Source organism: Humulus lupulus, chromosome 6 (assembly GCF_963169125.1).
Source record: "Humulus lupulus chromosome 6, drHumLupu1.1, whole genome shotgun sequence".
Classification (NCBI taxonomy): domain Eukaryota; kingdom Viridiplantae; phylum Streptophyta; class Magnoliopsida; order Rosales; family Cannabaceae; genus Humulus; species Humulus lupulus.
In genome coordinates, this window is record NC_084798.1 from 140,384,058 (window position 1) to 140,396,286 (window position 12,229).

At 43.3% G+C, this 12,229-nt stretch overlaps 32 non-coding genes and 4 pseudogenes across 32 annotated transcripts; all 36 read left to right on the forward strand.

The window, feature by feature from the left end:
- Positions 1–47: 47 nt before the first annotated feature.
- LOC133787067 (5S ribosomal RNA) lies at positions 48–166 on the forward strand. The gene has a single exon (XR_009872199.1). It is a non-coding gene; the product is annotated as a 5S ribosomal RNA (ribosomal RNA).
- Positions 167–396: 230 nt separating this feature from the next.
- On the forward strand, positions 397–515 carry LOC133787925 (5S ribosomal RNA). The gene has a single exon (XR_009872912.1). It is a non-coding gene; the product is annotated as a 5S ribosomal RNA (ribosomal RNA).
- A 224-nt stretch (positions 516–739) lies between these two features.
- On the forward strand, positions 740–858 carry LOC133787002 (5S ribosomal RNA). Its single transcript, XR_009872138.1, has one exon. It is a non-coding gene; the product is annotated as a 5S ribosomal RNA (ribosomal RNA).
- A 224-nt stretch (positions 859–1,082) lies between these two features.
- Positions 1,083–1,201, forward strand: LOC133787878 (5S ribosomal RNA). The gene has a single exon (XR_009872866.1). It is a non-coding gene; the product is annotated as a 5S ribosomal RNA (ribosomal RNA).
- Positions 1,202–1,427: 226 nt separating this feature from the next.
- LOC133787043 (5S ribosomal RNA) lies at positions 1,428–1,546 on the forward strand. Its single transcript, XR_009872177.1, has one exon. It is a non-coding gene; the product is annotated as a 5S ribosomal RNA (ribosomal RNA).
- A 224-nt stretch (positions 1,547–1,770) lies between these two features.
- LOC133786876 (5S ribosomal RNA) lies at positions 1,771–1,889 on the forward strand. The gene has a single exon (XR_009872017.1). It is a non-coding gene; the product is annotated as a 5S ribosomal RNA (ribosomal RNA).
- Positions 1,890–2,115: 226 nt separating this feature from the next.
- Positions 2,116–2,234, forward strand: LOC133787183 (5S ribosomal RNA; annotated as a pseudogene).
- A 223-nt stretch (positions 2,235–2,457) lies between these two features.
- Positions 2,458–2,576, forward strand: LOC133787004 (5S ribosomal RNA). The gene has a single exon (XR_009872140.1). It is a non-coding gene; the product is annotated as a 5S ribosomal RNA (ribosomal RNA).
- Positions 2,577–2,798: 222 nt separating this feature from the next.
- LOC133787185 (5S ribosomal RNA) lies at positions 2,799–2,917 on the forward strand (annotated as a pseudogene).
- A 228-nt stretch (positions 2,918–3,145) lies between these two features.
- Positions 3,146–3,264, forward strand: LOC133787995 (5S ribosomal RNA). Its single transcript, XR_009872979.1, has one exon. It is a non-coding gene; the product is annotated as a 5S ribosomal RNA (ribosomal RNA).
- A 221-nt stretch (positions 3,265–3,485) lies between these two features.
- LOC133787041 (5S ribosomal RNA) lies at positions 3,486–3,604 on the forward strand. Its single transcript, XR_009872175.1, has one exon. It is a non-coding gene; the product is annotated as a 5S ribosomal RNA (ribosomal RNA).
- Positions 3,605–3,833: 229 nt separating this feature from the next.
- Positions 3,834–3,952, forward strand: LOC133787038 (5S ribosomal RNA). The gene has a single exon (XR_009872172.1). It is a non-coding gene; the product is annotated as a 5S ribosomal RNA (ribosomal RNA).
- A 224-nt stretch (positions 3,953–4,176) lies between these two features.
- On the forward strand, positions 4,177–4,295 carry LOC133787893 (5S ribosomal RNA). Its single transcript, XR_009872881.1, has one exon. It is a non-coding gene; the product is annotated as a 5S ribosomal RNA (ribosomal RNA).
- Positions 4,296–4,524: 229 nt separating this feature from the next.
- On the forward strand, positions 4,525–4,643 carry LOC133786924 (5S ribosomal RNA). Its single transcript, XR_009872063.1, has one exon. It is a non-coding gene; the product is annotated as a 5S ribosomal RNA (ribosomal RNA).
- Positions 4,644–4,871: 228 nt separating this feature from the next.
- Positions 4,872–4,990, forward strand: LOC133786888 (5S ribosomal RNA). The gene has a single exon (XR_009872029.1). It is a non-coding gene; the product is annotated as a 5S ribosomal RNA (ribosomal RNA).
- Positions 4,991–5,216: 226 nt separating this feature from the next.
- LOC133787997 (5S ribosomal RNA) lies at positions 5,217–5,335 on the forward strand. Its single transcript, XR_009872981.1, has one exon. It is a non-coding gene; the product is annotated as a 5S ribosomal RNA (ribosomal RNA).
- A 224-nt stretch (positions 5,336–5,559) lies between these two features.
- On the forward strand, positions 5,560–5,678 carry LOC133787188 (5S ribosomal RNA; annotated as a pseudogene).
- Positions 5,679–5,902: 224 nt separating this feature from the next.
- Positions 5,903–6,021, forward strand: LOC133786640 (5S ribosomal RNA). The gene has a single exon (XR_009871788.1). It is a non-coding gene; the product is annotated as a 5S ribosomal RNA (ribosomal RNA).
- Positions 6,022–6,251: 230 nt separating this feature from the next.
- LOC133786991 (5S ribosomal RNA) lies at positions 6,252–6,370 on the forward strand. Its single transcript, XR_009872128.1, has one exon. It is a non-coding gene; the product is annotated as a 5S ribosomal RNA (ribosomal RNA).
- A 224-nt stretch (positions 6,371–6,594) lies between these two features.
- On the forward strand, positions 6,595–6,713 carry LOC133788078 (5S ribosomal RNA). The gene has a single exon (XR_009873057.1). It is a non-coding gene; the product is annotated as a 5S ribosomal RNA (ribosomal RNA).
- Positions 6,714–6,940: 227 nt separating this feature from the next.
- On the forward strand, positions 6,941–7,059 carry LOC133786269 (5S ribosomal RNA). The gene has a single exon (XR_009871437.1). It is a non-coding gene; the product is annotated as a 5S ribosomal RNA (ribosomal RNA).
- A 229-nt stretch (positions 7,060–7,288) lies between these two features.
- LOC133787078 (5S ribosomal RNA) lies at positions 7,289–7,407 on the forward strand. The gene has a single exon (XR_009872209.1). It is a non-coding gene; the product is annotated as a 5S ribosomal RNA (ribosomal RNA).
- A 225-nt stretch (positions 7,408–7,632) lies between these two features.
- On the forward strand, positions 7,633–7,751 carry LOC133786456 (5S ribosomal RNA). The gene has a single exon (XR_009871616.1). It is a non-coding gene; the product is annotated as a 5S ribosomal RNA (ribosomal RNA).
- A 227-nt stretch (positions 7,752–7,978) lies between these two features.
- Positions 7,979–8,097, forward strand: LOC133786804 (5S ribosomal RNA). The gene has a single exon (XR_009871946.1). It is a non-coding gene; the product is annotated as a 5S ribosomal RNA (ribosomal RNA).
- A 224-nt stretch (positions 8,098–8,321) lies between these two features.
- LOC133786743 (5S ribosomal RNA) lies at positions 8,322–8,440 on the forward strand. The gene has a single exon (XR_009871888.1). It is a non-coding gene; the product is annotated as a 5S ribosomal RNA (ribosomal RNA).
- A 227-nt stretch (positions 8,441–8,667) lies between these two features.
- On the forward strand, positions 8,668–8,786 carry LOC133786729 (5S ribosomal RNA). The gene has a single exon (XR_009871873.1). It is a non-coding gene; the product is annotated as a 5S ribosomal RNA (ribosomal RNA).
- Positions 8,787–9,009: 223 nt separating this feature from the next.
- Positions 9,010–9,128, forward strand: LOC133788033 (5S ribosomal RNA). Its single transcript, XR_009873015.1, has one exon. It is a non-coding gene; the product is annotated as a 5S ribosomal RNA (ribosomal RNA).
- Positions 9,129–9,354: 226 nt separating this feature from the next.
- Positions 9,355–9,473, forward strand: LOC133786796 (5S ribosomal RNA). Its single transcript, XR_009871939.1, has one exon. It is a non-coding gene; the product is annotated as a 5S ribosomal RNA (ribosomal RNA).
- Positions 9,474–9,696: 223 nt separating this feature from the next.
- On the forward strand, positions 9,697–9,815 carry LOC133787079 (5S ribosomal RNA). The gene has a single exon (XR_009872210.1). It is a non-coding gene; the product is annotated as a 5S ribosomal RNA (ribosomal RNA).
- A 226-nt stretch (positions 9,816–10,041) lies between these two features.
- Positions 10,042–10,158, forward strand: LOC133787105 (5S ribosomal RNA; annotated as a pseudogene).
- Positions 10,159–10,378: 220 nt separating this feature from the next.
- Positions 10,379–10,497, forward strand: LOC133787074 (5S ribosomal RNA). Its single transcript, XR_009872205.1, has one exon. It is a non-coding gene; the product is annotated as a 5S ribosomal RNA (ribosomal RNA).
- Positions 10,498–10,724: 227 nt separating this feature from the next.
- Positions 10,725–10,843, forward strand: LOC133786381 (5S ribosomal RNA). The gene has a single exon (XR_009871544.1). It is a non-coding gene; the product is annotated as a 5S ribosomal RNA (ribosomal RNA).
- A 226-nt stretch (positions 10,844–11,069) lies between these two features.
- LOC133787053 (5S ribosomal RNA) lies at positions 11,070–11,188 on the forward strand. Its single transcript, XR_009872186.1, has one exon. It is a non-coding gene; the product is annotated as a 5S ribosomal RNA (ribosomal RNA).
- Positions 11,189–11,413: 225 nt separating this feature from the next.
- LOC133786884 (5S ribosomal RNA) lies at positions 11,414–11,532 on the forward strand. The gene has a single exon (XR_009872025.1). It is a non-coding gene; the product is annotated as a 5S ribosomal RNA (ribosomal RNA).
- A 221-nt stretch (positions 11,533–11,753) lies between these two features.
- Positions 11,754–11,872, forward strand: LOC133786841 (5S ribosomal RNA). The gene has a single exon (XR_009871982.1). It is a non-coding gene; the product is annotated as a 5S ribosomal RNA (ribosomal RNA).
- A 228-nt stretch (positions 11,873–12,100) lies between these two features.
- On the forward strand, positions 12,101–12,219 carry LOC133787005 (5S ribosomal RNA). Its single transcript, XR_009872141.1, has one exon. It is a non-coding gene; the product is annotated as a 5S ribosomal RNA (ribosomal RNA).
- The last annotated feature ends 10 nt before the right edge of the window (positions 12,220–12,229 follow it).

Genomic DNA, 12,229 nt, shown 5'->3' on the forward strand with positions numbered 1-12,229 from the left:
AGGACACACGCGTTCGCTATAAATGAATATTGCGGACCAAACATTCCGGGTGCTATCATACCAACCCTAACGCACCAGATCCCATCAGAACTCCACAGTTAAGCGTGCTTGGGCCAGAGTAGTACTAGGATGGGTGACCTCCTGGGAAGCCCTCGTGTAGCTTCCCTGAAAACATCATTTTTTTTTTTTTTTTTTTGTTCTTCAAAAACCCACTTATGGCTCAAAAGTTTGTATTTTCTGTTTTAAATCTTTAAAGAGTCATTTATTCCGTTTCCGTTGACGGGTTAACACCGTGGACACTAACAAGTAGCGAATAAGAAGTTCCTAGTTGATCCGAGGGAGAAAAGGGAGGACACATGCGCTCGATATAAATGAATATTGCGGACCAAACATTCCGGGTGCGATCATACCATCACTAACGCACCGGATCCCATCAGAACTCCGAAGTTAAACGTGCTTGGGCGAGAGTAGTACTAGGATGGGTGACCTCCTGGGAAGTCCTCGTGTTGCAACCTTGAAAACATCATTTTTTTTTTTTTGTTCTTCAAAAACCCACTTACGGCTCAAAAGTTTGTATTTACTGTTTTAAATCTTTAAAGAGTCATTTATTCTGTTTCCCTTGACGGGTTAACACCGTGGACACTAACAAGCAGCGAATAAGAAGTTCCTAGCTGATCCAAGGGAGAAAAGGGAGGACACACGCGTTCGCTATAAATGAATATTGCGGACCAAACATCCCGAGTGCGATCATACCAGCACTAATGCACCGGATCCCATCAGAACACTGCAGTTAAGCGTGCTTCGGCGAGAGTAGTACTAGGATGGGTGACCTCCTGGGAAGTCCTCCTGTTGCACCCCTGAAAACATCATTTTTTATTTTATTTTTTTCAAAAATCCACTTACGGCTCGAAAGTTTGTATTTTCTGTTTTAAATCTTTAAAAAGTCATTTATTCCGTTTCCCTTGAGGGGTTAACACCGTGGTCACAAACAAGCAGCGAATAAGAAGTTCCTAGTTGATCCGAGGGAGAAAAGGGGGGAGACACGCGTTCGCTATAAATGAATATTGCGGACAAAACATGCCGGGTGCGATCATACCAGCACTAATGCACCGGATCCCATCAGAACTCCGCAGTTAAGCGTGCTTGGGCGAGAGTAGAACTATGATGGGTGACCTCCTGGGAAGTCCTCGTGTTGCACCCCTGAAAACATCATTTTTTTTTTTTTTTTGTTCTTCAAAAATCCACTTACGGCTCAAAAGATTGTATTATCTACTTTAAATCTTTAAAGAGTCATTTATTCCGTTTCCCTTGAGGGGTTAACACCGTGGTCACTAACAAGCAGCGAATAAGAAGTTCTTAGATGATCCGAGGGAGAAAAGGTGGCCACACGCGTTCGCTATAAATGAATATTGCGGACCAAACATTCCGGGTGCGAACGTACCCGCACTAACGCAGCGGATCCCATCAGAACTCCGCAGTTAAGCGTGCTTGGGCGAGAGTAGAACTAGAATGGGTGACCTCCTGGGAAGTCCTCGTGTTACACCCCTGAAAACATCCTTTTTTTTTTTTTGTTCTTCAAAGACCCACTTACGGCTCAAAAGTTTGTATTTTCTGTTTTAAATCTCTAAAGAATCATTTATTCCGTTTCCCATGACGGGTTAACACCGTGGACCCTAACAAGCAGCGAATAAGAAGTTCCTAGTTGATCCGAGGGAGAAAAGGGAGGACACACGCGTTCGCTATAAATGAATATTGCGGACCAAACATTCCGGGTGCGATCATACCAACCCTAACGCACCAGATCCCATCAGAACTCCGTAGTTAAGCGTGCTTGGGCCAGAGTAGTACTAGGATGGGTGACCTCCTGGGAAGCCCTCGTGTTGCTCCCCTGAAAACATCATTTTTTTTTTTTTTTGTTCTTCAAAAACCCACTTACGGCTCAAAAGTTTGTATTTTCTGTTTTAAATCTTCAAAGAGTCATTTATTCCGTTTCCGTTGACGGGTTAACACCATGGACACTAACAAGAAGCGAATAAGAAGTTCCTAGTTGATCCGAGGGAGAAAAGGGAGGACACACGCGTTCGCTATAAATGAATATTGCGGACCAAACATTCCGGGTACGATCATACCAGCACTAATGCACCGGGTCCCATCAGAATTCCGCAGTTAAGCGTGCTTGGGCGAGGGTAGTCCTAGGATGGGTGACCTCCTGGGGAGTCCCAATGTTCAACCGTTGAAAACATCATTTTTTTTTTTTGTTCTTCAAAAATCCACTTACGGCTCAAAAGTTTGTATTTTCTGTTTTAAATCTTTAAAGAGTCATTTATTCCGTTTCCCTTGAGGGGTAAACACCGTGGTCACTAACAAGCAGCGAATAAGAAGTGCTTAGATGATCCGAGGGAGAAAACAGAGGACACACGCGTTCGCTATAAATGAATATTGCGGACCAAACATTGCGGGTGCGATCATACCCGCACTAACGCACCGGATCCCATCAGAACTCCACAGTTAAGCGTGTTTGGGAGAGAGTAGAACTAGGATGGGTGACCTATTGGGAAGTCCTCGTGTTGCACCCCTGAAAACATCATTTTTTTTTTTGTTCTTCAAAAACCCACTTACGGCTCAAAAGTTTGTATTTTCTGTTTTAAATCTTTAAAGAGTCATTTATTCCGTTTCCCTTGACGGGTAAACACCGTGGACCCTAACAAGCAGCGAATAAGAAGTTCCTAGTTGATTCGATGGAGAATAGGGAGGACACACGCGTTCGCTATAAATGAATAATGCGGACCAAATATTCCGGGTGCTATCATACCAACCCTAACGCACCAGATCCCATCAGAACTCCGCAGTTAAGCGTTCTTGTGCCAGAGTAGTACTAGGATGGGTGACCTCCTGTGAAGCCCTCGTGTTTCTCCCCTGAAAACATCATTTTTCTTTATTTTTTTGTTCTTCAAAAACCCACTTACGGCTCAAAAGTTTGTATTTTCTGTTTTAAATCTTTAAAGAGTCATTTATTCTGTTTCCGTTGACGGGTTAACACCGTGGACACTAACAAGTAGCGAATAAGAAGTTTCTAGTTGATCCGAGGGAGAAAAGGGAGGACACATGCGCTCGATATAAATGAATATTGCGGACCAAACATTCCGGGTGCGATCATACCATCACTAACGCACCGGATCCCATCAGAACTCCGAAGTTAAACGTGCTTGGGCGAGAGTAGTACTAGGATGGGTGACCTCTTGGGAAGTCCTCGTGTTGCAACCTTGAAAACATCATTTTTTTTTTGTTCTTCAAAAACCCACTTACGGCTCAAAAGTTTGTATTTACTGTTTTAAATCTTTAAAGAGTCATTTATTCTGTTTCCCTTGACGGGTTAACACTGTGGACACTAACAAGCAGCGAATAAGAAGTTCCTAGCTGATCCAAGGGAGAAAAGGGAGGACACACGCGTTCGCTATAAATGAATATTGCGGACAAAACATTCCGGGTGCAATCATACCAGCATTAATGCACCGGATCCCATCAGAACAATGCAGTCAAGCGTGCTTCGGCGAGAGTAGTACTAGGATGGGTGACCTCCTGGGAAGTCCTCGTGTTGCACCCCTGAAAACATCATTTTCTTTTTTTTTTTTTGTTCTTCAAAAATCCACTTACGGCTCAAAAGTTTGTATTATCTACTTTAAATCTTTAAAGAATCATTTATTCCGTTTCCCTTGACGGGTTAACACCGTGGACCCTAACAAGCAGCGAATAAGAAGTTCCTAGTTGATCCGAGGGAGAAAAGGGAGGACACACGCGTTCGCTATAAATGAATATTGCGGACCAAACATTCCGGGTGCGATCATACCAACCCTAACGCACCAGATCCCATCAGAACTCCGCAGTTAAGCGTGCTTCGGCGAGAGTAGTACTAGGATGGGTGACCTCCTGGGAAGTCCTCCTATTGCACCCCTGAAAACATCATTTTTTATTTTATTTTTTTCAAAAATCCACTTACGGCTCGAAAGTTTGTATTTTCTGTTTTAAATCTTTAAAAAGTCATTTATTCCGTTTCCCTTGAGGGTTTAACACCGTGGTCACTAACAAGCAGCGAAAAAGAAGTTCCTAGTTGATCCGAGGGAGAAAAGGGGGGACACACGCGTTCGCTATAAATGAATATTGCGGACAAAACATTCCGGGTGCGATCATACCAGCACTAATGCCCCGGATCCCATCAGAACTCCGCAGTTAAGAGTGCTTGGGCGAGAGTAGTACTAGGATGGGTGACCTCCTGGGAAGTCCTCGTGTTGCACCCCTGAAAACATCATTTTCTTTTTTTTTTTTTGTTCTTCAAAAATCCCTTTACGGCTCAAAAGTTTGTATTTTCTACTTTAAATCTTTAAAGAGTCATTTAATCTGTTTCCCTTGAGGGGTTAACACCGTGGTCACTAACAAGCAGCGAATAAGAAGTTCTTAGATGATCCGAGGGAGAAAAGGGAGGACACACGCGTTCGCTATAAATGAATATTGCGGACCAAACATTCCGGGTGCGAACATACCCGCACTAACGCAGCGGATCCCATCAGAACTCCGCAGTTAAGCGTGCTTGGGCGAGAGTAGAACTGGAATGGGTGACCTCCTTGGAAGTCCTCGTGTTGCACCCCTGAAAACATCATTTTTTTTTTTTTTTTTGTTCTTCCAAAACCCACTTACGGCTCAAAAGTTTGTATTTTCTGTTTTAAATCTTTAAAGAGTCATTTATTCCGTTTCCGTTGACGGGTTAACACCATGGACACTAACAAGTAGCGAATAAGAAGTTCCTAGTTGATCCGAGGGAGAAAAGGGAGGACACATGCGTTCGATATAAATGAATATTGCGGACCAAACATTCCAGGTGCGATCATACCATCACTAACGCACCGGATCCCATCAGAACTCCGCAGTTAAACCTGCTTGGGCGAGAGTAGTACTTGGATGGGAGACCTCCTGGGAAGTGCTCGTGTTGCAACCCTGAAAACATCATTTTTTTTTTTTTTTGTTCTTCTAAAACCCACTTACGGCTCAAAAGTTTGTCTTTTCTGTTTTAAATCTTTAAAGAGTCATTTATTCTGTTTCCGTTGACGGGTTAACACCGTGGACACTAACAAGTAGCGAATAAGAAGTTTCTAGTTGATCCGAGGGAGAAAAGGGAGGACACATGCGCTCGATATAAATGAATATTGCGGACCAAACATTCCGGGTGCGATCATACCATCACTAACGCACCGGATCCCATCAGAACTCCGAAGTTAAACGTGCTTGGGCGAGAGTAGTACTAGGATGGGTGACCTCTTGGGAAGTCCTCGTGTTGCAACCTTGAAAACATCATTTTTTTTTTTTTGTTCTTCAAAAACCCACTTACGGCTCAAAAGTTTGTATTTACTGTTTTAAATCTTTAAAGAGTCATTTATTCTGTTTCCCTTGTCGGGTTAACACTGTGGACACTAACAAGCAGCGAATAAGAAGTTCCAAGCTGAACCAAGGGAGAAAAGGGAGGACACACGCGTTCGCTATAAATGAATATTGCGGACCAAACATCCCGAGTGCGATCATAACAGCATTAATGCACCGGATCCCATCAGAACACTTCAGTTAAGCGTGCTTCGGCGAGAGTAGTACTAGGATGGGTGACCTCCTGGGAAATCCTCCTGTTGATCCCCTGATAACATAATTTTTTATTTTATTTTTTTCAAAAATCCACTTACGGCTCTAAAGTTTGTATTTTCTGTTTTAAATCTTTAAAAAGTCATTTATTCCGTTTCCCATGAGGGGTTAACACCGTGGTCACAAACAAACAGCGAATAAGAAGTTCCTAGTTGATCCGAGGGAGAAAAGGGGGGACACACGCGTTCGCTATAAATGAATATTGCGCACAAAACATTCCGGGTGCGATCATACCAGCACTAATGCACCGGATCCCATCAGAACTCCGCAGTTAAGCGTGCCTGGGCAAGAGTAGTACTAGGATGGGTGACCTCCTGGGAAGTCCTCGTGTTGCACCCCTGAAAACATCATTTTCTTTTTTTTTTTTTTGTTCTTCAAAAATCCACTTACGGCTCAAAAGTTTGTATTATCTACTTTAAATCTTTAAAGAGTCATTTATTCCGTTTCCCTTGAGGGGTTAACACCGTGGTCACTAACAAGCAGCGAATAAGAAGTTCTTAGATGATCCGAGGGAGAAAAGGGAGGACACACGCGTTCGCTATAAATGAATATTGCGGACCAAACATTCCGGGTGCGAACATACCCGCACTAACGCACCGGATGCCATCAGAACTCCGCAGTTAAACCTGCTTGGGCGAGAGTAGTACTTGGATGGGAGACCTCCTGGGAAGTCCTCGTGTTGCAACCCTGAAAACATCATTTTTTTTTTTTTGTTCTTCTAAAACCCACTTACGGCTCAAAAGTATGTATTTACTGTTTTAAATCTTTAAAGAGTCATTTATTCCGTTTCCCTTGATGGGTTAACACCGTGGACACTAACAAGCAGCGAATAAGAAGTTCCTAGTTGATCCAAGGGAGAAAAGGGAGGACACATGCGTTCGATATAGATGAATATTGCAGACCAAAAATTCCGGGTGCGATCATACCATCACTAACGCACCGGATCCCATCAGAACTCCGCAGTTAAACGTGCTTGGGCGAGAGTAGTACTAGGATGGGAGACCTCCTGGGAAGTCCTCGTGTTGCAACCCTGAAAACATCATTTTGTTTTTTTTTTTGATCTTCAAAAACCCACTTACGGCTCAAAAGTTTGTATTTACTGTTTTAAATTTTTAAAGAGTCATTTATTCCGTTTCCCTTGACGGGTTAACACCGTGGACACTAACAAGCAGCGAATAAGAAGTTCCTAGTTGATCCAAGGGAGAAAAGGGACGACACACGCGTTCGCTATAAATGAATATTGCGGACCAAACATCGCGGGTGCGATCATACCAGCACTAATGCACCGGATCCCATCAGAACTCCGCAGTTAAGCGTGCTTGGGCGAGAGTAGTACTAGGATGGGTGACCTCCTGGGAAGTCCTCGTGTTGCACCCCTGAAAACATCATTTTCTTTTTTTTTTTTTGTTCTTCAAAAATCCGCTTACGGCTCAAAAGTTTGTATTTTCTGTTTTAAATCTTTAAAGAGTCATTTATTCCGTTTCCCTTGATGGGTTAACACCGTGGACCCTAACAAGCAGCGAATAAGAAGTTCCTAGTTGATCCGATGGAGAAAAGGGAGGACACACGCGTTCGCTATAAATGTATATTGCGGACCAAACATTCCGGGTGCGATCATACCAACCCTAACGCACCAGATCCCATCAGAACTCCGCAGTTTAGCGTGCTTGGGCCAGAGTAGTACTAGGATGGGTGACCTTTTGGGAAGCCCTCGTGTTGCTCCCCTGAAAACATCATTTTTTTTTTTTTTGTTCTTCAAAATCCCACTTACGGCTCAAAAGTTTGTATTTACTGTTTTAAATCTTTACAGAGTCATTTATTCCGTTTCCCTTGACGGGTTAACACCGTGGACACTAACAAGCAGCGAATAAGAAGTTCCTAGTTGATCCAAGGGAGAAAAGGGAGGACACATGCGTTCGATATAGATGAATATTGCAGACCAAAAATTCCGGATGCGATCCTACCATCACTAACGCACCGGATCCCATCAGAACTCCGCAGTTAAACGTGCTTGGGCGAGAGTAGTACTAGGATGGGAGACCTCCTGGGAAGTCCTCGTGTTGCAACCCTGAAAACATCATTTTGTTTTTTTTTTTGTTCTTCAAAAACCCACTTACGGCTCAAAAGTTTGTATTTACTGTTTTAAATTTTTAAAGAGTCATTTATTCCGTTTCCCTTGAAGGGTTAACACCGTGGACACTAACAAGCAGCGAATAAGAAGTTCCTAGTTGATCCAAGGGAGAAAAGGGATGACACACGCGTTCGCTATAAATGAATATTGCGGACCAAACATCCCGGGTGCGATCATACCAGCACTAATGCACCGGATCCCATCAGAACACCGAAGTAAAGCGTGCTTCGGCGAGAGTAGTACTAGGATGGGTGACCTCCTGGGAAGTCCTCCTGTTGCACCCCTGAAAACATCATTTTTTTTAATTTTTTTTTCAAAAATCCACTTACGGCTCAAAAGTTTGTATTTTCTGTTTTAAATCTTTAAAAAGTCATTTATTCCGTTTCCCTTGAGGGGTTAACACCGTGGTCACTAACAAGCAGCGAATAAGAAGTTCCTAGTTGATCCGAGGGAGAAAAGGGGGGACACACGCGTTCGCTATAAATGAATATTGCGGACAAAACATTCCTGGTGCGATCATACCTGCACTAATACACCGGATCCCATCACAACTCCGCAGTTAAGTTTGCTTGGGCGAGAGTAGTACTAGGATGGGTGACCTCCTGGGAAGTCCTCGTGTTGCACCCCTGAAAGCATCATTTTTTTTTTTTTTTTGTTCTTCAAAAATCCACTTACGGCTCAAAAGTTTGTATTTTCTGTTTTAAATCTTTAAGGAGTCATTTATTCCGTTTACCTTGAGGGGTTAACACCGTGGTCACTAACATGCAGCGAATAGGAAGTCCCTAGTTGATCCGAGGGAGAAAAGGGAGGACACACGCGTTCGCTATAAATGAATATTGCGGACCAAACATTCCGGGTGCGATCATACCAGCACTAACGCACCGGATCCCATCAGAACTCCGCAGTTAAGCGTGCTTGGGCGAGGGTAGTCCTAGGATGGGTGACCTCCTGGGGAGTCCCAGTGTTACACCCTTGAAAACATCATTTTTTTTTTTTGTTCATCAAAAATCCACTTACGGCTCAAAAGTTTGTATTTTCTGTTTTAAATCTTTAAAGAGTCAGTTATTCCGTTTCCCTTGAGGGGTAAACACCGTGGTCACTAACAAGCAGCGAATAAGAAGTTCTTAGATGATCCGAGGGAGAAAAGGGAGGACACACGCGTTCGCTATAAATGAATATTGCGGACCAAACATTCCGGGTGCGAACATACCCACACTAACGCACCGGATCCCATCAGAACTCCGCAGTTAAGCGTGCTTGGGCGAGAGTAGTACTAGGATGGGTGACCTCCTGGGAAGTCCTCGTGTTGCACCCCTGAAAACATCATTTTTTTTTTTTTTTGTTCTTCAAAAATCCACTTACGGCTCAAAAGTTTGTATTTTCTGTTTTAAATCTTTGAAGAGTCATTTATTCTGTTTCCCTTGAGGGTTTAACACCATGGTCGCTAAGAAGCAGCGAATAAGAAGTTCCTAGTTAATCTGGGGGAGAAAGGGGAGGACACACGCGTTCGTTATAAATGAATATTGCGGACCAAACATTCGGGGTGCGATCATACCAGCACTAATGCACCGGATCCCATCTGAACTCCGCAGTTAAGCGTACTTCAGCGAGAGTAGTACTAGGATGGGTGACCTCCTTGGAAGTTCTCGTGTTGCATCCCTGAAAACATCATTTTTTTTTTTTGTTCTTCAAAAATCCACTTACGGCTCAAAAGTTTGTATTTTCTGTTTTAAATCTTTAAAGAGTCATTTATTCCGTTTCCCTTGATGGGTTAACACCGTGGACCCTAACAAGCAGCGAATAAGAAGTTCCTAGTTGATCCGATGGAGAAAAGGGAGGACACACGCGTTCGCTATAAATGTATATTGCGGACCAAACATTCCGGGTGCGATCATACCAACCCTAACGCACCAGATCCCATCAGAACTCCGCAGTTTAGCGTGCTTGGGCCAGAGTAGTACTAGGATGGGTGACCTTTTGGGAAGCCCTCGTGTTGCTCCCCTGAAAACATCATTTTTTTTTTTTTTTGTTCTTCAAAATCCCACTTACGGCTCAAAAGTTTGTATTTACTGTTTTAAATCTTTACAGAGTCATTTATTCCGTTTCCCTTGACGGGTTAACACCGTGGACACTAACAAGCAGCGAATAAGAAGTTCCTAGTTGATCCAAGGGAGAAAAGGGAGGACACACGCGTTCGCTATAAATGAATATTGCGGACCAAACATCCCGGGTGCAATCATACCAGCACTAATGCACCGGATCCCATCAGAACACCGCAGTTAAGCGTGCTTCGGAGAGGAGTACTAGGATGGGTGCCCTGCTGGGAAGTCCACCTGTTGCACCCCTGAAAACATCATTTTTTTTTGTTCTTCAAAAACCCACTTATGGCTCAAAAGTTTGTATTTTCTGTTTTAAATCTTTAAAAAGTCATTTATTCCGTTTCCCTTGAGGGGTTAACATCGTGGTCACTAACAAGCAGCGAATAAGAAGTTCCTAGTTGATCCGAGGAAGAAAAGGAGGGACACACGCGTTCGCTATAAATGAATATTGCGGACCAAACATTCCGGGTGCGATCATACCTGCACAAATGCACCAGATCCCATCACAACTCCGCAGTTAAGCTTGCTTGGGTGAGAGTAGTACTAGGATGGGTGACTTCCTGGGAATTCTTCGTGTTGCACCCCTGAAAACATCATTTTTTTTTTTTTTTTGTTCTTCAAAAATCAACTTACGGCAAAAAATTTTGTATTTTCTGTTTTAAATCTTTAAAGAGTCATTTATTCCGTTTCCGTTGACGGGTTAACACCGTGGACACTAACAAGTTGCGAATAAGAAGTTCCTAGTTGATCCGGGGGAGAAAAGGGAGGACACATGCGTTCGATATAAATAAATATAGCGGACCAAACATTCCGGGTGCGATCATACCATCACTAATGCACCAGATCCCATCAGAACTCCGCAGTTAAACGTGCTTGGGCGAGAGTAGTACTAGGATGGGTGACCTCCTGGGAAGTCCTCGTGTTGCAACCCTGAAAACATAATTTTTTTTTTTTTTTGTTCTTCAAAAACCCACTTACGGCTCAAAAGTTTGTATTTTCTGTTTTAAATCTTTAAAGATTCATTTATTCCGTTTCCGTTGACGGGTTAACACCCTGGACACTAACAAGTAGCGAATAAGAAGTTCCTAGTTGATCCGATGGAGAAAAGGGAGGACACACGCGTTCGCTATAAATGTATATTGCGGACCAAAAATTCCGGGTGCGATCATACCAACCCTAACGCACCAGATCCCATCAGAACTCCGCAGTTTAGCGTGCTTGGGCCAGAGTAGTACTAGGATGGGTGACCTCCTGGGAAGCCCTCGTGTTGCTCCCCTGAAAACATCATTTTTTTTTTTTTTGTTCTTCAAAATCCCACTTACGGCTCAAAAGTTTGTATTTACTGTTTTAAATCTTTACAGAGTCATTTATTCCGTTTCCCTTGACGGGTTAACACCGTGGACACTAACAAGCAGCGAATAAGAAGTTCCTAGTTGATCCAAGGGAGAAAAGGGAGGACACACGCGTTCCCTATAAATGAATATTGCGGACCAAACATCCCGGGTGCAATCATACCAGCACTAATGCACCGGATCCCATCAGAACACCGCAGTTAATCGTGCTTCGGAGAGAGTAGTACTAGGATGGGTGACCTCCTGGGAAGTCCACCTGTTGCACCCCTGAAAACATCATTTTTTTTTTGTTCTTCAAAAACCCACTTACGGCTCAAAAGTTTGTATTTTCTGTTTTAAATCTTTAAAAAGTCATTTATTCCGTTTCCCTTGAGGGGTTAACATCGTGGTCACTAACAAGCAGCGAATAAGAAGTTCCTAGTTGATCCGAGGAAGAAAAGGGGGGACACACGCGTTCTCTATAAATGAATATTGCGGACCAAACATTCCGGGTGCGATCATACCAGCACAAATGCACCAGATCCCATCACAACTCCGCAGTTAAGCTTGCTTGGGCGAGAGTAGTACTAGGATGGGTGACCTCCTGGGAAGTCTTCGTGTTGCACCCCTGAAAGCATCATTTTCTTTTTTTTTTTTGTTCTTCAAAAATCAACTTACGGCAAAAAATTTTGTATTTTCTGTTTTAAATCTTTAAAGAGTCATTTATTCCGTTTCCGTTGACGGGTTAACACCGTGGACACTAACAAGTAGCGAATAAGAAGTTCCTAGTTGATCCGAGGGAGAAAAGGGAGGACACATGCGTTCGATATAAATAAATATAGCGGACCAAACATTCCGGGTGCGATCATACCATCACTAATGCAACAGATCCCATCAGAACTCCGCAGTTAAACGTGCTTGGGCGAGAGTAGAACTAGGATGGGTGACCTCCTGGGAAGTCCTCGTGTTGCAACCCTGAAAATATA